A 23,840-nucleotide genomic window follows, 5' to 3' on the forward strand; every position below is an offset into this window, starting at 1 on the left:
TATCCCCGTATGAGGTGATCTTCGGTAGACCACCGAATATGTGGGGGACGCCTGTACCACGCAAAATAACTGATATTGACTGTAATATGCTGACAGATTACTTGGCTTCCTTGATGTCTGCACTACAATCTTGTCGTTCACAGGTAGCTGCAGCCTTTGCCGACAACACTGAGGTGAAACCCCATGACGTTGTTCCGGGTAATCTTGTCTTTGTGAGGAATTTCGACCGAAGGACTCAGCTGGAGCCCAGGTGGAAAGCACCCAAGTTGGTTCTGCTGACCACAAGAACAGCCGTGAAGATCGAGGTAATTTTACACCTAATCTCATGATTCTAAATGTCGTATCCGAAGTTGAGCTAATCTTACCCACCATGTCAGTATTCCCAGCAAAAGGTGAATTATGTGTAAGAAAGGTTGGTTCCATACATATGGGCCATAGTCAATGCACTACTACAGTAGAATTCAGTGACCAAGGCAAATCTTCATTCAGAGCTTATCGCCACTCCTACTTTATATGTGGTCAGACTGCATATATGCGTCTACCTCTAGATTGGGATGGTACCTGCTACATAGCATTCCTTTTGCCACCTGTTTTCCTAGCACCTCCTGATTATTATAGAAATATTCATTTAGTACACAACAGAGAACGGAGAGATCTCCCCATTGTCGATTACACTGAGACGGCATGGGACAAGTATGTAGATTTTAATAAAGGCATCTTTCCCTATATAGGTACTGTTACTAATAGTAAACTGATACGTAGATTAACTAGAACCCTTGAAGCAATAGTGAATGAAACTATTTCCGCCTTAGGCAATTTAACGGAAGAGCAGTCTGCTATGCGGATTGTTGTGCTTCAAAATCGTCTTGTCCTTGACGTCATCCTGGCTGATAGAGGCGGAGCTTGTAGGGTCATCGGATCAAGCTGCTGCGTATTCATACCAGAAAATTCGCCATCTGTATATAAAGCCATCACTCGCCTTCATAAGATTGTAAGCCAGATACACCAGAACCCCGGCACTTGGACTTGGTCCAGTTGGTTTTGGAATGCGGTATCAGCCTGGGGATGGAGAATTTTATCCTTCCTAGGTATTGGCCTTCTCATACTATTCAGTTGCTGTCTATGCCTACAATGTGGACCAGCGATTTGTGGTCTGTGTGCCACACCGTGCATTCCACATCAAGATTTTCATTCAAGATCCCGGAAGAAGAAAGAAGAACAAATGATGCTATATGAACAGATCAATGGATTGATGAAGATTGATATCTCTTGAAGGGCAAGAAGGGGACAAGGAGGGAATGTGGAAATATGGATTTTCCTGGTCAGTTATGTCCCCTATCTTGGACCCCAACGGTTCTATGTGCATATCACAAGTACATATATGTTCCCTCCAGTTCCAGTTTCGATGACGCAAACACATGTGCGTCCACCGTCAACATGTCCTCTGTCAGATCCGCCATGAATGGGCTGGATATTCGCTTCCTAAATATGAAAGGCCACCGGCTTTATATGGTTCACTTATGCCATTTTACAGTCCAGGCAAGTAGGCCCTGATTCTGTCATCAAACTCTTCTTGCCTTCTGCCTCTGAAAGCTCCAGTCTGAGCCTGCATCTGTGACCATGAACTTTGTCTCATTCCCTGTGCGGCTCACGAAGCCTGACATCAGCCTATTCTCTGCCAAGAACTGTATTTCACCTTCGAATTATCTGCTTCCCCCTCAGCCGATGCATTCCTGCCTAGTAGCTTAAGTAAACATTCTTCCAGTTACCAAGCAAAAAGGCCCATCTTCTCTGTCCTCATGCAAGTAATTCATAGCCCTGTTACCATGGAATATTCCTACCCCCTCGCATTTAGTGTAGACACTTAGACGCTTGTACATGCACGCACAGTCAGTATAGAATAGATTCTGTCCGAAAGTCCTTCTTTTATGGATAACATAGTTCTTTAAACATAGGATGTTAGATATGATTTGGGATTAGGTTGACTTGACCCCCCAGACTTCTTGTCTCCACATGTAGAGCTAAATGTCAAGTCCCCTTCACCCCCTAGTTACACGTCAATTACACGTCAGACTGCTGCGCGCGCATCCATGCCAAGTATTATCTTATAGACCCACCTATACATGACATCACACCCAATTATGTTCCTTTTTTGCCTTATTACACCCATTTCTGGTTACGAAGAACAACTCGTCATTTTCCTTATCAATTGTTACGCCTACTGCATTTACTTCATTGTCATGTATGTACTATAAAAGTCATTTCTTGTCAATAAAGTGTGTTCTTCACTTCCTGAACCCCCGTGGTGATGGAACTTGAAGCATCCGATTATAATCGATCACCGGAATAAAGCCCATTCCGAACCTCTAATACCACGGATTCTGCCTCTCATTTCATTGAGCTATTTTACTATGTTCCTGTATCAAATTCAGTCCCGGTAAAGGAGAAATATTTACCACAACTCGCGGGGGGAGTGGTGGGCGCGTGGGTTTGCGCAGGGGGGTAATTAAAAAAGATTTTTAAACATACCTTACTGGGTCACTCAGCCCCTCAGCTCCTGGCCGGGTCCCATGTTTTTCAGCCGGGCGCCTATGGGGACGCCATTTTCTCTATGTAGGCTGCATGCAGCCTACATAGAGAAAAGTCCAAGTGCGCATGACTAGTTTGGTCTGCCCCACAGGGCCGGCCAAACAGTCAGGGCCCGCAGCATTGGGCAAGCCACTCCTCACCGACGTGCCCACCCGCCAGCCCGCCCCTAACCAGGCATACCCTTGCGCTTTCTCGCAGTGCAAGAAGCAGAAACATAAAATGGTATTTAAAATACCATTTTATGTTTCTGCTTCTCGCACTGCGAGAAAGCATTGGGGCGACGCTCCTCTGTCCTAATGGAGGAGCCACCCCTGGTTTGTACGGTTCCCTAGATGGCCGCCTAGCCCGGGACCAAAAACGCCCCCCTTGCAAAACCAGGTCGTTTTGTGATACATAATTTTGATGTCTCCACAATACACTTTGAGCCCTTCACTATCGTGGGTACTTGGCCCACCCACACAAGGGAGGTACCATTTTTATCGGGAGACCTGGGGGAATGCTGGGTGGTAGGAAATTTGTGTCGGCCTGGTGATCCCACAACTTTACCACGCAGAAATGTGAGGAAAATGTGATTTTTTAAACTAAATTTGAGGTTTTCAGGGGATTATGGGTAAGAAAACATTGGGGGCTCCACACAAGCTACACTTCCCTGGACTCGCCCAGGTGTCTAGTTTTCAGATATATCTGGGTTTGGCACATTTCCCTAGATGGCCGTCGAGGTTTGCTCGGGTTCAAAATCTACAGCTAGGCACTTTGCAAAAAAAGGGTCTGTTTTCACTGTGACAATGTGATGTGTCCACGTTGCGTTTTGGGCCATTTCCTGTTGCGGGCACTAGGCCCACCCACACAAGTGAGGTACCATTTTTATCGGGGGTCTTAGGGAAACACATAATAGTAGAACAAATGTTACTACTGATTGTCTTTCTATGTATTTCTGTCTTCCAACCATAAGACAGAGTGGAAAAAGAAGTCAATTTGAACAATACCCTCTAATTCACATGCTAATATGGGTACCCACAAATTCAGAGATGCACAAATAACCACTGCTTCTAAATTCTATATCTTTACCCAATTTCAGACATACATAGGTTTACTTGATATCAATTTTTCACTCTTTATATTTTACCAAATGAATTCCTGTATACCAGGTACAGAATGAAAAAAAAAACATTGCAAGGTGCAACTCAGTTATTGACTCTGGGTGTCTCAGGCTCTTGGTTAACCTACAAGCCACACATAACCCCGCAACCAGAAGGGTCCAGCGGGATGTAATGGTATATTTCTTTTAAAAAATCTACCATAGCTAGAAGTTGTTACAGGTAAAAATGGAGGCACAAATGGCTTTTTTTTCAACTGAATTTCAATATTATTTCATTTCAATTGTCACTTTCATAGGAAAACCTTGAAGGACGTACACAATGGCCCCTCGCTGAATTCAGAATGTTGTCTGCTTTTCAGAAGTGTGTGGCTTTCTGGGATCCATTATTGGTTTCACACCCATTTCTACCACTAACTGGAAGGAGGTTGATATCTCAAAATAGGAAAAATAGGCTATGTCCCAGTCAAATGCCAAAACTGTGTGGGAATTTTGGTTTTCTGACAAACGTCTGCCTTTTCCTGAAAGCTGAGAAGTTGGTGCTTTTAGCACCACTAAGCCTCCATTGATACCATTTGCAGGGAAAAAAACAGACGCTTTCTTCTGCAGTACTTTTATCCCATTTTCCCCACCCCAAAAAAAGAAAGTTGCTGTATTTTCCTTAATTTCTCAGTCCCCATCAATGGAACCAAGAGAACCCACAAACCCCTGGTACCTTTAGAATCCTCAGGATGTTGGAAGAAAGGGACACAACTTTGGCGTGGATACCTTATGTGGACAAAACGTTATGGGGGCCTAAGCGCAAACTACCCCAAATAATCAAAAAAGGGCGTGGCCACCGCATACACAGACTCCTTTAACTCGCGCTCCTTCCCCATCTCCTTGCCCACCCCTTACCCTTTCTCCTTCTCCCCCCACACAGCACCGCCTTAACCAAGCCAACCTGGTCCTGAAGATGATCCTTAGTCACTGGATCGAAACGTCGTCGACCTGTCGGCGCAATTGATGGCGCTTACCCCACATGGTTAAAAAAGAAACTGTTTACCAATTACCTAAAATGATTGCAAATTATTGATCTGAACCACAGATTTCACTGTACATAATTCTCACTTATTTCACCGTGCGCCGTTCCTTGCTGATATCACATTATCACTTGCGTCGCCACCTGTTGTGTCACAAACACATTTGAGCACCAAGTACAATTCGGGTTGTTCACGCAAATTTACTTTGCCCGCAGTGCTGCTACGACTGTACCTTCTTTTTCCTTTGTCTAAATTTGTTTCTAAATATATGATACCATGTGCACATTCTTCTAAAAACTTACCAGAGTCTCCTTTTCTTTCATGCAAAGTCTGGCACATGCCGGCCTAACTGTCCAACTGAATGACACCAGTTGAGAAATTGTTGCTTGTTTCACGTGTATACCCTAATCTCAATGTGGTTTATGGGTTTTACTCCTGTTGTCTAATACAAAATCGTCTCTCCAAAGCACCCCTCCCATAAAACACACATTCCCCTTCCAACCGAGGTTGTATTTAATAAACGCCTCACTCACCAGAAAGCGCCTCACTGCCCTGCATGGCCTGTACAGCGCTATTTCAGTTCACAGTATAGCCCTTACTGGGAGCATCTGGCGGCGAGCGCCCCTGCATCTCTTCCAGGCACAGAGCTCTCTTGTTCCCCGTACTTGTGCCCGTCCCCGCTACAGTACGGATCGCCTATAAATACCCCTTTGCAGAGTAAAACCCCTCTTCAGATTTTAAAAAGTGCCTCTCACTTCTCTCAAGTAACAACGCTCCCACGTCTCCCTATTGTAAAGCGTCTCGTTCGTTGCCACGGCCACGCGCAGTATGCATGTACAGTGCCCCTGCCTTACATTAGCGCTAGCTGCTGGCGGAGGGTACAACCTTGAACGCACTGCCTGCGGGTACAGGATGCGACAGAGTCTGTTAACTGTGGAAATACACCAGGACGGTCGCTCCCCGGCGACTGTCCTCAAACCTGAGGACTGGCCTCAAACACGGGGACTGGCCTCAAACCTGGGGACTGGCCTCAAACCCGGGGACTGGCCTCAAACCCGGGGACTGGCCTCAAACCCGGGGACTGGCCTCAAACCCGGGGACAGGCCTCAAACCTGGCGACTGGTCTGAAACCTGGGGACTGGCCTCAAACCCAGGGACAGGCATCAAACACTGGGATTGCCCTCTAACCTGGGAACAGGCCTCAAACCTGGGGACTGGCCTCAAAGCCGGGGACTGGCCTCAAAGCCGGGGACTGCCCTCAAACCTAGGGACTGGCCTCAAACCTGGGGACTAGCCTCAAACCTGGGGACTGGTTTCAAACCCCGGGACTGGTCTCAAACCCGGGGATTGGCCTCAAACCTGGGGACTGCCGTCAAACCCGGGGGACAGGCCTCAAACCCGGGGACAGGCCTAAAACACTAGGACTGCCCTCAAACCTGGGGACAGGCCTCAAACCTAGGGACAGGCCTCAAACCTGGGGACTGCCCTCAAATCTGGGGACTGGCCTCAAACCCAAGGACTGGCCTCAAACCCAGGGACAGGCCTCAAACCTGGGGACTGGCCTCAATCCTGGGGACTGGCCTTGAAGCCGGGGACTGCCCTCAAACCTGGGGACTGCCCTCAAACCTGGGGACTGGCCTCAAACCCGGGGACTGGCCTCAAACCTGGGGACTGGTTTCAAATCCCAGGACTGGCCTCAAACCTGGGGACTGGTCTCAAACCCGGGGACAGGCCTCAAACCCGGGGACAGGCCTCAAACCTGGGGACTGGCCTCAAACCCGGGGACTGGCCTCAAACCCAAGGACAGGCTTCAAACACAGGGACTGCCCTCAAACCTGGGGACAGGCCTCAAACCTGGGGACTGCCCTCAAACCTGGGGACTGGCCTCAAACCCGGGGACTGGCCTCAAACCCAGGGACTGGCCCCTGGGGACAGGCCTCAAACCCAGGGACAGTCCTCAAACCTGGGGACTGGCCTCAAACCCGGGGACTGGCCTCAAACATGGAGACTGGCCTCAAATCCGGGGACTGGCCTCAAATCTGGGGACTGGCCCCTGGGAACAGGCCTATAAGCCGGGGACTGCCCTCAAACCCAAGGACTGGCCCCTGTGAACAGGCCTCAAAGCCGGGGACTGCCCTCAAACCCAAGGACTGGCCCCTGGGAACAGGCCTCAAAGCCGGGGACTGCCCTCAAACCCGAGGACCGGCCTCAAACCCTACTCGGGACTACACAAGAAGGAACTGGTAAGAGCCAGTGCAGGGTAGAGACTGCCAGAGGTCTGTAGACGAGAGTGTGTTTTTTAGCACCCCCCCAGACCAGGAGGTGCAGGCCTCCCCCGGCCAGCCTTGTGTGCACATCTGATGATCCACGACCCCCATGAACACCCCTCCCCAGGTAAGATTGTGCCGGGGCCTGACACCACGCAGCCTCATCACAGCAGCAGCGCCACGTCTGCTAAGAGCATCTGATCGGAGCCTCTAGTCGCTTTAAACCCTTGGTAGCCGTGCGGGAGGCGCACCCCTGGCCTACACTCAGGGCTGGAGAGCACAGGCTCGGGTGAGCAGTGAGCAGAAGTGCAGTCGTGACTGTGGGACCTGGACCAGAGCACAGTGGAAACAATCTGCGTGAGTGAGGAACCGTGGAACACAACCGCGGCAGTGAGCGCCTCTAGGCGCTTCGAGCCTGAGGAAGAGGTTGCAGCTTTGAATGAATAGCGCTTATTACTAAATACGACCACTCGATGCTGGGAGACTGCGGTTCAAGCGCAAAAAGATATATACACGGGCCTTAGAAATAGCCCGCGCGCTGCTCGGAGATCGCTCGGTTTCTCACAAGTTTTCACAACGGAAACGAAGCACCAAATAAAACAAGCATTGGCATAGCCAATAGGTTTCGCCTTTGGGACCTTATAAGTGTTTAACCATGCAACAGTTGCATAACTAAACACTTATAAGGTCCCAAAAGCGAGACCTATTGGCTATGCCAATGCTTGTTTTAACTGCTGCAATCTATTGAAGCCTCACGGAGAACATCAAAGTGGCCATGCGGCCGCCAAAGTGAAAGTAATCGCGGTAAAGCGCGACGCGCGCGCCCGCGCACATGCACTGTAGCTCTAGGCTGGCCTGGCAGCACTTTTTGGAGCCCTCTCAATAAGTCTCGCCAGAGCAGCGCATGCGCAGGGTCAGGCGAGACCTAAACAAGAAATCAATCCTCTCGTTCTTATGCATTTCTCACCCCTCCCTCCTTTGCCAGAAGGGGGGAGGGGGTGGGGGGCGGGGGTTCGACCATCAAACTCCGAGGGAGCTTGGAGTTTGACACCAAAGATCTGCACATGCCGAGGGTCACACAAGAGAGGGGAGGAGGCAGGTTGGAGAGCCAATATGTTTCAGTACCGATGGCAAGGGTGGGGGCCTTACTCCCCTATCTTGGGGCGAGCAGGAGCCCCAGGACTAGCAGGAGCGGCCCCACCAGCAATACCAGTCTTAGGAACCAGCTGGGGGCGCCCCCCTCTTCCCCCTTAAAAAGGTAAGGTTTTCCGTTTAAAGAACAGGCGGGGCTGGCTGGTTGCCTGGTAGCCCTGCAGGCCCCGCCCACAAGGGATCCAAAATATGCAATTAAAGCCCAGGAGCCGCTTCCGGTGCCTCCCAGCCCTCAGGGGCTGTACTTTAACGTTTTAAGCTGCGTGGACTGCGCATGCGCGCTGACACCACGCATTGAGCGGTACCCCGCAAGTTGAGGGGTGTACATCATGCCCTGAGCAGTGCACACCACGCAGTACCACACCACACCACTCATCCCACACAATGCCACGCCACAGAATACCTCACTACTCTAAACCTCTACACCCACTGCCTCTACACCACACAATGCCACTCATCTGTCAGCTCTACACCATGCAACACACTGCCACTCCACTACAACGCCACGCCACTCCACACGATGTCACTTCGCTCCGCACCACCCAACGCACTGCCACTGTACGCAATACCACTCCACACCACATAATACAAATTCATGCCGCACAATGCCACTTCGTGCCAGTCTTCTCTACTCCAATACAAACAATGCCACGCCTCTCCACTCACATTGCCACTCCACTACAATGCCACTCCTACAAAGCCGAAAGATCTCACATAGGCGGCCCGCTTGGCTTTGCCAATGCTTGTTTTAAAAGCACCAGCACCGTTAAAGCAGCTATCGTCTCTCCAAAGCATCCCTCCCATAAAACACACCTTCCCCTTCCAACCGCAGTCGCCTCACTCACCAGAAAGCGCCTCACAGCCCAGTACAGCGCTATTTCCGTTCACAGTACAGCCCTCACAGCAGTGGTCGAGGTGGGCGGGATCGGCTGGGCACGGCTGGGCACGGCGTGCCCCTGCATCTTTACTTCTATAGATTCCGTTCCCCAACTTTTTTATTTTGAACCTGCGACCCTGGACGTAAGAGATACCCACGGCCTTAGAGAAGGCTGGCATGAGGGGCTGTTCGGGGCGGGGGGAGCAGAGAAGGAAGAGGCGCCCGTCTCTTGCTGCCCAGACGACAAGGAAGGGGTCCCCTCTGCTCTGCCGCTGGCAGCTGCCCCCCTCTTTCTTACCCTCATTCCCTCTCTGTCCCTCTAACTCCTCCTCACTTATCGAAAGCCGTGACTCGAGAATGGTTCCCACCCTCCCTTTCTTCCTGTCCTTCATTATGGATACAAAAAAGAAAAACACTTTTGCTGGAAATGAAAGGTTCAAAATATGAAAAATCAATAACTAAATACAGCAAGATGGAGGGTTCTTAAAGTGGCCAGATTGGTGTTATTCAAACCCCAAAAACATTAGCGTCACTTTACCGAGTTTGCCAGTGAAGCGCTGTCCCGCACCCCCCCTCCCCCCCCCAAAAGTGCGCCAACCCTGGAGGTACTGCAATACCTGGTTGATGGGTGGATTGAAAACAAAATGTGTACAGCGGCTTTGTGTTCACGCATGTGGTCTTTTTAAACCATACTGCTCACGTCTTGTAAGCATAGAAGCAGCGGACATTGAAACGGGTCCTTTCTGCGCCCTGCAGTTTTCAGGCAAAAATACTCCTTGATTTCTGCATAAATGTAAAAGCGTTAAGTTCCCCATGTTGTTCCTGCTTACATTTCACATGCTTTATTTAATCTTTCATTCCCTATGAGTGTTTGCTTTTGCCAGTATGTTGTTACTTGTTCCTTTAGGCAGCACATTGCCCAGTGCGTAATTTGAATTGTAAGCACGGTCCTGGGCGCACGTAATGAAGGTATACCCTTATCTGAAAGGTCTCGTTCTTGTAGGGATGGTAATGGTCTACACCAGAATGTTATTCACAAGTCCTTAATTTTGCAACAAAGAAAAAGCAACCAGCCGACACGTGTTTCGTCACACAAGGGTTGTAACCCGTGACTCTTCAGGGCTGCGAGGCGGTTTCAAGTGAAGGTGGTATCCGTAGGCCGGTGATAATTCCAACCCGGCGAGGGTATTGCGAAGAGGACTAAGAACAGTGGTCCAAGGCAGGGTAGGGTGGAGAAGGGGGAGTGAGAGCAACCGAGGGCGGGTTGGCCACAAGTGATCTGAAGTCCTCAAATAGTAAAGGGGGTCTGTGGCGATTATGCGAGCGGCGGTGATTGGGGCACGGATAAAAACCGTAGGGAGTGCGCTCAAGTAGAACGAGTATCTTCGAGGAAAAATGGCGGGAGCGCCAAATTAGCAAGGCCAACTAAGAGGTACTGGAGGGAGACACTGGTAGCATGCGGTTATCTGGGCTACCGCATAACTTGCTACTCGAAGATACAGAGGGTTAATGTGCCTGCTGCAAAGAAAATGTACCATGCCCATCGCGAAGTGCACATATTTAAAATCGGTCAGTGCGTTACAGCTTTTGTCAGTGAGATCCTTTTGCTACTTGCCGTTTATAAGTGAAAATCCTAACAAAGAGCAGGGAGCTATTAACTTTCATCTTAGAGCTGCATACAAACTGCAAGGTATAAACTTGAGCTTTATGGTTTTTTCCCTAAGCCTTTGATTATCCTGATGTTGCAAAAAGTGTTCATTTGGATAGAAATCAATAATGATTATTAAAGAGAACCCCCAACCATGGTATTACGTTATAAATTCTGAGTTTGTGTTTCTCAAGACAAATCACTACTAAACGATACTGCCTACTAGTATGGTTGTCATGTGACTCCTACACCTTGTAGCCCTTTGTCTTATGTAACATTTCCTATATGCTGATTTACACACGTATGACTGATACTTCCTGTGTAGATTGCTGACGACAGAAACTCCACGGCTCGGAAACAAATGGCTTGTGCCTCCACTTTTAAGCATATTTGGGACAGTCTGTGATTAGAAACGTATCCCACTTTGTGAATTTATTTTAATGTCAATAACTCATATTAATCGTTAAATAATCATGTGTATCCATTGGTTGAATCACAAAACATAATAAGCTGTAACTGGTCAGTGAAATGCCAAACAAATACTAAAGATTGGGATGTTTTGCCAATCCTGGCCACAGCTCTAACTCCGCCCACTGACCCCATCCTCGGGTTATTCCCTCCCTCTGATTCTCCGCCCACAGTTCCCCTACTTTTTTTCCCCCCACTTCGACCACTGCCCGTGCAGCGCTATTTCCGTTCACAGTATAGCCCTTACTGGGAGCATCTGGCGGCGAGCGCCCCTGCATCTCTTCCAGGCACAGAGCTCTCTTGTTCCCCGTACTTGTGCCTGTCCCCACTACAGTACGGATCGCCTATAAATACCCCTTTGCAGAGTAAAACCCCTCTTCAGATTTTAAAAAGTGCCTCTCACTTCTCTCAAGTAACAACGCTCTTACGTCTCCCTCTGTAAAGCGTCTCGTTCGTTGCCACGGCCACGCGCAGTATGCATGCAGAGTGCCCCTGCCTTACGTTGGCGCTAGATGCTGGCGGAGGGTGCAACCTTGAACGCACTGCCTGCGGGTACAGGATGCGACATAGTCTGTTAACTGTGGAAATACACCAGGACAGCCCCTCCCCGGCGACTGTCCTCAAACCCAGGGACTGGCCTCAAACCTGAGGACTGCCCTCAAATCCGGAGACAGGCCTCAAACCCGGGGACTGGCCTCAAACCCGGGGACTGGCCTCAAACCTGGAGACAGGCCTCAAACCTGGGGACAGGCCTCAAACCTAGGGACTGGCCTCAAACCTGGGGACAGGCCTCAAACCCGGAAACTGGCCTCAAACCCGGGGACTGGCCTCAAACCTGGGGACTGGCCTCAAACCTGGGGACTGGCCTCAAACCCAGGGACAGGCCTCAAACCCGAGGACTGGCCTCAAACCCGAGGACTGGCCTGAAACCCAGGGACTGGCCTCAAACCCGGGGACTGCCTGCGGGTACAGGATGCGACAGAGTCTGTCAACTGTGGAAATCCACCAGGACGGTCCCTCCCCGGGGACTGTCCTCAAACCCGAGGACTGGCCTCAAACCTGGGGACTGGCCTCAAACCCAGGGACTGACCTCAAACCCGGGGACTGCCCTCAAACCCAGGGACCGGCCTCAAACCCAAGGACTGGCCTCAAACCAGAGGACTGGCCTGAAACCTGGGGACTGGCCTCAAACCCGAGGACTGCCCTCAAACCTGGGGACTGGCCTCAAACCCGAGGACTGGCCTCAAACCCGGGGACTGGCCTCAAACCTGGGGACTGGCCTCAAACCTGGGGACTGGCCTCAAACCTGGGGACAGGCCTCAAACCTGGGGACTGGCCTCAAACCCGGGGACTTGCCTCAAACCTGGGGACTGGCCTCAAACCCGGGGACTGGCCTCAAACCTGGGAAATGGCCTCAAACCCGGGGACTGCCCTCAAACCTGGGGACTGGCCTCAAACCCAGGGACTGGCCTCAAACCCGGGGACAGGCCTCAAACCCGGGGACAGGCCTCAAACCTGGGGACTGGCCTCAAACCCGGGGACTGGCCTCAAACCCGGGGACTGCCCTCAAACCCGGGGACTGCCCTCAAACCCGGGGACTGGCCTCAAACCCGGGGACTGGCCTCAAACCTGGGAAATGGCCTCAAACCCAGGGACTGTCCTCAAACCTGGGGACTGCCCTCAAACCTGGGGACTGGTCTCAAACCCGGAGACTGGCCTCACACCCGGGGACTGGCCTCACACAAGTCTATGGTAGTTCTTCACTTAACCACCACAGCCACAACCATGCACAGTACCAACCAACACCTCCCTCAGGTAATAGCTACATCCAGAGAAGTGCCCCAGTCTTCAGCAAATTGGATCACTGCTTTAGGGAACTCTTGGGGTAGCAAACATTCCTCTGTACCCTGTGACCTAATCATTAATTTCACCTCCCCATAACACCTCCAAAGACGATGATCAGTCACCCCGAGTACTACTCTCCACAGTGCACAGCCCTGCAAGGTGTAGCCTCTTCCTATTTCATAAACTCACCACATACCTGCTCCACCTCCACAATTCCCCCTAGCGCCCGGTCTTACCTCCAACTTGTTCACAAATGACCCATCCCCAAAAAATGTCGGTTAAATATCCAATCTTTCCAGCTGCTAGGAACACGCAAACGGTCCACCTCCCAAACCCCACCAGAGCAGCCCCCAGATCCAACTAAGCTCTCCATGTCTAACTCTGCACCCTGAGCTTGGCTCACTGATGTAAACACGTAGAGGGGACTGTTTCTGGTAAGTGTCCTCATCATGTATGTGTATAGTCAGCAGTACCATCGTCGTGACGTAATATATCAAGATTTCTTTATCTGCACCCACATCTGTAACTCAAGGGGGTACACATGTACTATCTACTTCAGACAGCATGTAAGTTCTGTCTGCTGTAGCTATGTACACAATTTCTCATACCAGGAGTACTTACAAACTAACCCAAAACGAATACTTACAAGAACAGGGTGTAGGCCTGCTGCCACCGCTTCCACTGACCGTCTCTTCAGTGCCGCTGCATAAGTACCTTGCCATCTTCCTTATTTCAACCCTGTATCTACTGGCTGAAAGAGAGCCTGTACCTCACAACAGACTTCATAATGCCTACTCTACAGACAGAAACTCCCTTCTACTGAATCGACCTGACTCCTACTTATAGCGTCCACAAAACACTCCCTCCCCTTTAATCCCAGAAGGTAAGAAAGCGAAATCGAAGCCTGGAATCTGGCCTCCGTCATGGAATGAGGAAGTAAGAGTCAGACATGATGGGATTAACAATAATCAAAGCATTATGTTACCTCCTTTGTCCCAGTCCTGTCTTAGGGAGAAACTAAAGAATTTAATACCTGATTCACCTCAGAACACTCTGAAATAAGAGACCAAATCCAAGCCCGACTGAAGCTCTCTGCCCATCCTATCCTGATACACTTGGACTCACTCCAGACACTCTGCGACTTGGATTCACCCAGGACACTCTGTGTAAGAGAGTAGGATCTGCTTCACATAGGTACCCCCACTTTTTGCTGATGTTTCACTGTTTTTCGACTTTAGTCTGGCTGGGGCCCTGCTAATCAGGGTCACAGCCTAGCTGCTTCCTCTCTAAAATGAATCCCAGTACTTTAGGTACACTCCAGATTGGATTCTGGGGTACCCCTATAAGTCCCTAGTATATGGTATACTATGTACCTAGGGCATTGGTACCCCAGAGGCCCACCAGGGGCTGCAGCATGTATTATGCCACTCCTGGGAAGCCTTCCAAAATGACACCATAGGACTGCTACTGCAGCCTGGGTAAGGGTGTGCATGCACAGCTTACTGAGATATAGGTTCACTATATCTCTCCATATCACTGCACATATAAACCTATCAGTCACCCCTATGGCAGGCCTTACTAATCCTGAAGGCAGGGTGCTGGGTTTTATGTGAGAGGGTGCCCATGCATGAGCAGAGCCCCTCTGCAGCCTTCGGAACCTTTATTCCGAGGTTGTTTGTGATGCAGCCAAACCATATACTCTTAAGAGCATTATAACCAAACGGTAAATGCTAACTTTGGGATGCCTGCACAGAAACATGTCATGTTTGGTGTCAAACACCTTGGAATCATACCCCTACACCAGTAACTGGTGTGGGAGTATGATCCTACCCTTCTAGAGGGAGAGACACGACAGCACAGGCTAACAGAGCCCTGGCATCACAAAATGGATGCTGCCAGCCACAGACACAAGTCTGCCCTCCTGCTGATGGACGAAACTCCGGCAAGGGAGGCCTGGACAATAGGTTTCCTGTCACAGAGAGGTGTCACCACCTCACAGTCAGGCTTTAGTGTATTAGGGCTGGGTGGGTGCACTCCAAGAGTGCTTTGAAGTTTAGCACTGGGGGCACATTTGGTGTCCCTGTACACAGTCCAGTTCAAATCGGTTGCAGGGGCTACCAGCCCCTGCTCTGACGCGAAACTGGACAAAGGAAATGGGTGTAGCCACCCCTCTTTCCTGACCCTCCCATAGGTGGGTCCCCAGAGTATGTCCAACCCGTTCCTTGGGTATAAAGAAGGAACCCCTGACTACAGGACTTTAGATTACACCTGGACGAAACTCTGATACTGAATCCTGGAACTTCAACTATCTATATTGAACTAGATGACTGAAGAATCTCCCTTGGAGTAAAGGAGTTACTCCCCTGCAAGGCAGGCACCAAAGACGCATCTGTCCCATTTGCATCTCCGAAGCTCCCGCCAGACTCCGAACATTTTTGCAACAGAGGAGGTGGGTTTCTGTGGTCTCTGAGGTCGATCTGTGCACTCAGCAATTCTATGGCCTGTATCCCTTGTGGAAGACTGTGCAACCCCAACCCCTGGACACCGTGACCATTTGCAGAAGCATCAGCTTTCCAGCGACTCCTGCAGCTGAGCTTTGGGTTACTTGTAGCCCTGACCCCGAACAGCATTTGCACCAAAGATTACCCGCCTACACTCCACGAATGTTCTGTGAGCTGGCCCTTTGTGTTTTCTCTCGAGGTCCCTTCGCGATCCCTAGTATATCGACTGGTGGGTCTCTGTGAAGGCAACTTTACTTCTAATTGGGCTTAATGGTTGCTCCAGATGTGCCCTGACCCTCCATCTCTTGCGGAGTCCACTCCACCTTGCTGGCCCACACCGAAGCCATTTTCTCTCACCGCGTGTGTTGCCATTGCCAAGGTTTGTTGGTCTCCAGTCCGGACACCAACCCCCCAGCACTCGACATCCTTCGTGGTACAGCTTGCCTGCAGACTGTGGTCATCGTCAATGCCTCCTGGTCTCTGTGGCAGTGGAGTCAAGCTTCACCTCTTCGCATCTGAAACACCCGACATCGGTGGGCATTCGTCTATCGTGCCCCTGGTCACTGGCAAGTGACCCAGACTCTGTCCCCTCTGCTTTCAGGTTCTTCTGATCTTCGATCCAGGCTTGGATCACACAGGACACTTCTCGCCTTCCCGGCAGCAGCACTTTGCAGCAGATCGCCATTGAAATCAACAACGATTCCCGACACCATTTGACACCTATGCACCCGGCTTCCCTTAGTGAGTTAACTCGAGTACTCCGGTGCTCCCATGGGTGCTGGCCCTAGAACCCTCTAAGTCTAAAGGGTTTGCTCAAAGTCCTCTCCTAAGTGTCTTTAAGTTGTAAAACTCCAAATTCCCATAGAATAGTATGGGGCTTGCGCCTGTGTTTTCACACTGCATGCGTCCCCCGTGGGTCTGCTGTGTCACTACCTTGGGTGGTTCCTTGGGGTCCCAGCGATTCTACGTGCTCTAGGCACTGTGTCTAGTTAAGTCGTGGTTCTTATACCACTTCCTTAATATATGGTTTGGTCCGCCCCTAGGGCCTATTGTATATTGTGCTATTTACTTTCGTTTAATAACTGTGTTATTGTGTGCCTTGCTCTCTAACTTCATAAAGAGGTTAGTAGAGAGTGTTTAGAAATAAATACATATATTTTATATATACCTTGTGTGGGTCTCCTTTCATTTAGTAATTCAAGAGGATATAATCTGGTAAACCAAGCTGCTTTACACTCCTTCAAGACTTAGCCTGAAGGCTGCTCTCCATAGCTACCACTAGGATAGCTTTCAATAAAGGCTGTCTTTAAACCTATCATCAATAAGGGTTGTTTGAACTGGTGCAAGGTGCCCACTATAACTAGTGGATAGCATATGTTATGCTATGTTATTTAAATTTATATCTAGGCGCAACAGCTAACCAAAAGGGTTTCCCGGCGCCCGGCGGAAACGACAAAGATGAGGAAGTAAAGCTTACTGATTAAAAAGCCAGGTTTTAAGTGACTTAAGAAAAAGTGTAACATTCATCTGTGTGCGAAGAGACAACGGAAGAGCATTCCACAGAACAGGGCCCAAATAGGAAATAGAACAGCCACCCATACGGGATAGTCTGATCTTTAGCACCTGAAATTTAGCCTGAGTAGTGGATCTGAGAGTACGTGAGGGCAAGTAAAGATTGACTAGATGTTGCACGTTCATGGGAGCCATGCCATGCTTAATTCTGAACATATAGTTCAGAGCTTTAAACTTAATCCGTTTTTCAACTCTTAACCAATGAAGGTCCCTCAAGGAGGCGGAAATAGAAGCTGTTCTAGGAGTTCGGCAGAGCAGTCTGGCCGCGGAGTTGTGTACTCTCTGTAGCTTTTGTATCACATCTTTATTTGCTCCAAGGTAGAGGATGTTTCCGTAGTCCAGTCTAGATGTAACAAGAGCCTGGACTACGGTTCTCTGAGTAGGGCTAGGAAGCATCCACATGATTTTTCTCAGCCACTTCAGAATGGTGAAGCATGTTGCAGCGACCTTCATGGCTTGTTGACGCATAGATAGTGAGTCGTCGATAATAAAGCCAAGGTTGCGAACATGATGGGAAGGCTGCGGTACTGCACCCATTTCTGTGGGCCAATGTTGTGCACCCCAGAGCTCTTTGTCTTTCCCCAATACCAGAACCTCCGTTCTTTCACCATTCAGCTTGAGAAGGTTGGCATGCATCCACGATGCCCCTTTGCTCAGCCCAGCCCGAAGAGCAGAAGGCTCTGACTTTTTTCCCGCAGAAAGTGAGAAGATAATCTGAATGTCGTCAGCGTAAGAAAATAATGACAACCCAGCTTCTTCAACGATCGTTGCCAGGGGTCTAACATAAATGTTAAACAACAAAGGACTAAGAATGGACCCCTGGGGGACTCCGTATGAGGATGAATGAATCTTGGAGTTTGCTGCAGAAGAGAAGACCTGAAACGTACGGCCAGTAAGAAAAGAGGTTAACCAGCTGAGAGCAGAACCAGTAACCCCTATGGATTGGCATTTATCAGCACGGCATGGGACACCGTGTCAAAGGCCGCACTTAAATCCAATAAGACAAGTGCGACCGTGATGCCAGCATCCAAATTTTGGCGCAACATTTCGGTAACATCAAGAAGAGCAGTCTCCGTAGAATGACCGGTTCGAAAACCAGATTGTGAAGGATGCAGAATCCTGTTATTTTCAATGAACTGCGACAGTTGACCATTGATATGCCTCTCCAATATTTTTGAAAATGCAGGAAGCAAAGAGATAGGCCGATAGTTCGACGACACCGTAGAGTCAGCATTAGCCTTTCTCAATAATGGGATGACCATTGCATGCTTCCATTCCAGGGGACAAGAGATTCCTTTAAAGATGTATTCAGGAGTTCCATAATAATTGCGAGTGATGACCGGTCAAGCTGCTGCAGCACAGAAATAGGGAGAGGATCACAAGGGGAACCAGATTTAATACGGCCCAGATGCTGTTTAAGGGACGTCATATCAAGTGGTGACCAGTTGTTTATTTTATTAATAGTATTTATATCAAGCAGAGCATTGTCAACAGATGGCCGAATTAATTGGATGGGGGTGGACGGTAATGACGCGAAGGATGATGACATATTCCCAGTCAAAGTGGGATATATCGCTTCCACTTTGTTAGTGAAGAATTGAGCAAGATCTTCACATTGCGTTTTACTCAAATTGGGGGGAGTGGGCGGAGTTGCAGCACCTGATAATTTTTACCATTTTAAATAATGTTTTGGGACAGTTCTTAGCATTGGATAAAGTTAAGTTTGCACGCGCGGCCCTACAGAGAGAGTGATATTCCCTTTTGGCGTGCAGATTTAGCATCAGGCGCATAGGCCCTTCTCCACCATCTTTCCATATTTTTACATTTGGTTTTCTCAGCTTTTAACTTGTCTGAGAACCAAGGGGCTGGAGGGCGGTGATTGCTAACCCTCTTACGGGAGGCAGGGAAGCAAGTGTCTGTAGCTTTACGGATCCAGTTTTGAAACGTTACTAAGTCAATCTCAAGAGTGTTTTTAAAGGTAGGGGCATTGTTACAGAGAAGTTTGTTAACATTATCTATGTCCAGCTTTTTCCAATTCCTTGTTAGTTTTAGAGTACCATAAGACGCCACATGCGAATTCTCCTAAATCATTCGTTTAAAAAGTGGTCGGACCAGCATATGCCATGCCAACTTCTCACACTCTGTGGCTGGGATTCAACCAGGACACTCTGGGACTTGGTTTCACCCAGAGCACTCTGGGGCTTGGTTTTACCCAGGACAATCTGAGGCTGGGATTCACCCAGGACACTCTGGGGCTGAGATTCACCCAGGACACTCTGGGGCAGAGATTCACCCAGGACAATCTGGGGCAGAGATTCACCCAGGACACTCTGGGGCAGGGATTCACCTCAGACACTCTGGGGCAGGGATTCACCCAGGACACTCTGGGGCTGGGATTCACCCAGGACAATCTGGGCTGGGATTCACCCAGGACACTCTCGGGCTGGGATTCACCCAGGACACTCTCGGGCTGGGATTCGCTCAGGACACTCTCGGGCTGAGATTCGCCCAGGACACTCTGGGGCTAGGATTCACCCAGGACACTCTGGGGCTAGGATTCACACAGGACACTCTGGGGCAGGGATTCACACAGGACACTCTAGGGCTGGGATTCGCCCAGGACACTCTAGGGCTGGGATTCGCCTAGGACACTCTAGGGCTGGGATTCGCCCAGGACACTCTAGGGCTGGGATTCGCCCAGGGCACTCTAGGGCTGGGATTCGCCCAGGACACTCTGGGGCTGGGATTCACCCAGGACACTCTGGGGCATGGATTCACCTAGGACACTCTGGGGCAGGGATTCGCCCAGGACACTCTGGGGCAGGGATTCGCCCAGGACACTCTGGGGTAGGGCTTCCCCAGGACACTCTGGGGCAGGGATTCGCCCAGGACACTCTGGGGCAGGGATTTGCCCACGACACTCTGGGGCAGGGATTCGCCCAGGACACTCTGGGGCAGGGATTCGCCCAGGACACTCTGGGGCTGAGATGCGCCAAGGACACTATGGGGCTGAGATGCGCCCAGGACACTCTGGGGCTGAGATTTTCCCAGGACACTCTGGGGCTGAGATTCACCCAGGAAAATCTGGGTCTGAGATTCACCCAGGACACTCTGGGGCTGAGATTCACCAAGGACACTCTGGGGCTGAGATTCGGCCAGGACACTCTGGGGCTGAGATTCGCCCAGGACACTCTGGGGCTTAGATTCACCCAGGACACTCTGGGGCTGAGATTCACCCAGGACACTCTGGGGCTGGGATTCACCCAGGACACTCTGGGGCAGAGATTTACCTGGAACACTCTGGGGCAGGGATTCATTCAGGACATTCTAGGGCAGGGATTCACCCAGGACACTCTGGGACTTGGATTCACCCAGGACACTCTGGGGCGGGGATTCACCCAGGACACTCTGGGGCGGGGATTCACCCAGGACACTCTGGGGCGGGGATTCACCCAGGACACTCTGGGACTTGGACTCACCTAGGACACTCTGGGGCAGGGATTCATTCATGACACTCTAGGGCAGGTATTCACCCAGGACATTCTGGGACTTGGATTCACCCAGGACACTCTGGGACTTGGATTCATACAGGACACTCTGGGGCAGGGATTCACCCAGGACTCTCTAGGACGTGGATTCGCCCAGGACACTCTGGTGCTGGGATTCACCAAGGATACTCTGGGGCTGAGATTTGCCCAGGACACTCTGGGGCTGGGATTCGCCCCGGACACTCTGGTGCTGGGATTCGCCCCGGACACTCTGGGGGAAGGGATTCACCCAGGATACTCTGGGGCAAGGATTCACCCAGGACACTCTGGGGCAGGGATTCACCCAGGACACTCTGGGGCAGGGATTCACCCAGGACACTGTAGGGCAAGGATTCACTCAGGACACTCTGGGACTTGGATTCACCCAGGACACTCTGGGACTTGGATTCATACAGGACACTCTGGGGCAGGGATTCACCCAGGACTCTCTAGGACGTGGATTCACCCAGGACACTCTGGTGCTGGGATTCACCCAGGACACTCTGGGGCAGGATTCACCCAGGACACTCTGGGGCTGGGATTCGCCCCAGACACTCTGGGGCTGGGATTCACTCAGGACACTCTGGGGCAGGGATTCACCCAGGACACTCTGGGGCAGGGATTCACCCAGGACACTCTGGGGCAGGGATTCACCCAGGACACTCTGGGGCAGGGATTCACCCAGGAAACTCTGGGGCAGGGATTCACCCAGGAAACTCTGGGACAGGGATTCACCCAGGAAACTCTGGGACAGGGATTCACCCAGGACACTCAGGGGCTGGGATTCACCCCGGACACTCTGGGGCTGGGATTCACCCAGGACACTCTGGGGCTGGGATTCACCCAGGACACTCTGGGGATGGGATTCACCCAGTAAACTCTGGGGCTGGGATTCACCTAGTTCACTCCGGGGATGGGATTCACCTAGGACACTCTGAAATTCACCCCTCTGGGACTGTGATTCACCCAGGGCTCTCCGGTGCAGGGTTCACCGTGCGCAATCTTTCCTATACAGCAAAACCTTCACCATGCGACACATGTGTGTTTCCTTCTCTCTAAGCCTTCATCATATGACACACTCCCACATCCCTTTATCACACAGCACAGGCCCTCGTCCCCTCATACCAAATGACACATGCTCTCTTCCATGCCAGTGAGGGCACCCGGGGTAGCACGGACACCACCAGTCTTGGCACAGGCCAGATGACTTTGGGTCAGGGAAGAGGTGGGGGATGGGTAGGTGGGGCTGACCATGAGGGGTGTATAGGTGTGGGGGCAGGGAGTTCAGCCGATTGCTGGCCACATTTTGTCAGTGAATGAATAGGAACAGTTATTTGCGAGACTAAAGTAGATTAAGGTGACCAGTGTCAGGGGGATAGAGGGCCAGCATGGGCCCTGAGCAGCTTTCAGGGGGGCTGGAGGGGCAACATGGGCCCTGAGCAGCTGTCAGGGGGGCTATAGGGGCAGTATGGTCCCCGAGCAGCTGTCAGGGGGGCTAGAGCGGCAGCATGGGACCCGAGCAGCTGTCAGGAGGGCTTCCGCGGCAGCATGGGACCCAAGCAGCTGTCAGCAGGGTTAGTGGGGGCCATAGTCCCTTAGCTGCGGTAGGGGGGGACTACAGGGACAGCATTGTCCCATAACAAGTGTTGGTGGGGGCCACAGGAACAGCATGGCCCGAGCAGCTGTCAGGGGGGCTAGAGGGGCAGCATGGTCCCCAAGCAGCTGTCAGGGGGGGCTAGAGGGGCAGCAGGGTCACCGAGCAACTGTCAGGGGGGGGAACAACCTTTACAACGCAACTTTTACAACGCACTACACTTACAACACATTTTTTACAACGCAAAATCCATTACAACGCATTCCATTACATAGCATGACACTACAACGCATTTTTAAAAGCTACCTTTACAACGCATTCCATTACAACGTATACTACCTTTACAACGCATACCATTACAATGCATAATATTACACTACACTATCCAACACTTACCCTACTGTTGCACCCCCTGGAGTTAGAATAGCAATTTTTACCCCTATACTATCCAACAATTACCCTACTGTTGCACCCCCTGGAGTTAGAATAGTAATTTTTACCCCTATACTATCCAACACTTACCCTACTGTTGCACCCCCTGGAGTTAGAATAGTAATTTTTACCCCTATACTATCCAACACTTACCCTACTGTTTCACCCCCTGGAGTTAGAATAGTAATTTTTACCCCTATACTATCCAACACTTACCCTACTGTTGCACCCCCTGGAGTTAGAATAGTAATTTTTACCCCTATACTATCCAACACTTACCCTACTGTTGCACCCCCTGGAGTTAGAATAGTAATTTTTACCCCTATACTATCCAACACTTTCCCTACTGTTGCACCCCCTGGAGTTAGAATAGTAATTTTTACCCCTATACTATCCAACACTTACCCTACTGTTGCACCCCCTAGAGTTAGAATAGTAATTTTTACCCCTATACTATCCAACACTTTCCCTACTGTTGCACCCCCTGGAGTTAGAATAGTAATTTTTACCCCTATACTATCCAACACTTACCCTACCGTTGCACCCCCTGGAGTTAGAATAGCAATTTTTACCCCTATACTATCCAAAACTTACCCTACTGTTGCACCCCCTGGAGTTAGAATAGTAATTTTTACCCCTATACTATCCAACACTTACCCTACTGTTGCACCCCCTGGAGTTAGAATAGTAATTTGTACCCCTATACTATCCAACACTTACCCTATTGTTGCACCCCCTGGAGTTAGAATAGTAATTTCTACCCCTATACTATCTAAAACTTACCCTACTGTTGCACCCCCTGGAGTTAGAAAAGTAATTTTTACCCCTATACTATCTAATACTTACCTTAAATGCAATTTAATATTATGCGTTGTAATGGTATGCGTTGTAAAGGTAGTATGCGTTGTAATGGAATGCGTTGTAAAGGTAGTTTTTAAAAATGCGTTGTAGTGTCATGCTATGTAATGGAATGCGTTGTAATGGATTTTGCGTTGTAAAAAATGCGTTGTACGTGCATGCGTTGTAAAGTGTGCGTTGTAACGACATACATCCGTCAGGGGGGCAAGAGAGGGGATGGTCCCATAGCAGCTGTCAGGGGGGCTGGAGGGCCAACATGAGCCTTGAGCAGCTGTCAGGGGGGCTATAGGGGCAGCATGGTCCAGAGCTGCTGTCAGGGGGGCTATAGGGGCAGTATGGTCCCCGAGCAGCTGTCAGGAGGGCTAGAGGGGCGGCATGGGACCCGAGCAGCT

At 50.4% G+C, this 23,840-nt stretch overlaps 1 protein-coding gene and 1 long non-coding RNA gene across 4 annotated transcripts in view; one reads left to right on the plus strand and one right to left on the minus strand.

The window, feature by feature from the left end:
* Nucleotides 1–23,840, minus strand: part of ST6GALNAC4 (ST6 N-acetylgalactosaminide alpha-2,6-sialyltransferase 4) — a 189,404-nt gene that overhangs the window by 113,669 nt on the left and 51,895 nt on the right. The window contains exon 1 of one of the 3 annotated variants that reach the window (XM_085614152.1): nucleotides 8,972–9,262. The exons of the other annotated variants lie outside the window; for them this stretch is intronic. The gene's annotated coding sequence lies outside the window, so the exon portion shown is untranslated. Of the gene's footprint in view, nucleotides 1–8,971; nucleotides 9,263–23,840 lie in introns of those variants that run through there. 3 annotated transcript variants of the gene reach the window in all.
* Nucleotides 8,007–23,840, plus strand: part of LOC146869012 (uncharacterized) — a 143,156-nt gene continuing 127,322 nt past the window's right edge. The window contains exon 1 of the long non-coding RNA XR_014965470.1: nucleotides 8,007–8,232. This is a non-coding gene — a long non-coding RNA (uncharacterized LOC146869012). The remainder of the gene's footprint in view (nucleotides 8,233–23,840) is intronic.

This window comes from Triturus cristatus, chromosome 1_2 (genome assembly GCF_964204655.1).
Source record: "Triturus cristatus chromosome 1_2, aTriCri1.1, whole genome shotgun sequence".
NCBI lineage: Eukaryota > Metazoa > Chordata > Amphibia > Caudata > Salamandridae > Triturus > Triturus cristatus.